The sequence below is a fragment of the Poecilia latipinna genome, unplaced genomic scaffold, assembly GCF_001443285.1.
Source record: "Poecilia latipinna isolate Pla-1442-1.1 unplaced genomic scaffold, P_latipinna-1.0 Scaffold841, whole genome shotgun sequence".
Lineage (NCBI taxonomy): Eukaryota > Metazoa > Chordata > Actinopteri > Cyprinodontiformes > Poeciliidae > Poecilia > Poecilia latipinna.
In genome coordinates this window covers 583358-583625 of record NW_015113457.1, presented here as the reverse complement: position 1 = coordinate 583625, position 268 = coordinate 583358, and positions in this window count along the sequence as shown.

Here is a 268-nt window from a genome sequence, read left to right as displayed (position 1 = left end):
GAAGTTACTGACTGACCTCTCTGACACCATCAGTTGTTAGATTAACTCCTCTCTAACTGTCTGGCTGCCTGTTGGAGTCGGGGATCAGACGGATGAGGAGAAGGTTTCATCTTCCTCCTTCTGGATCCATGATGCTGATTTGGGGTCAAAGTTCAGGCTTTTCAAGGTTTAGAGACACTAATCAGCTGTTCCCCGTTGAATAAAAACACCTTGTTGCCATGGTTACGTGTCACAACACGTGATGGAGCAACAGCAGAATATTAAAGTC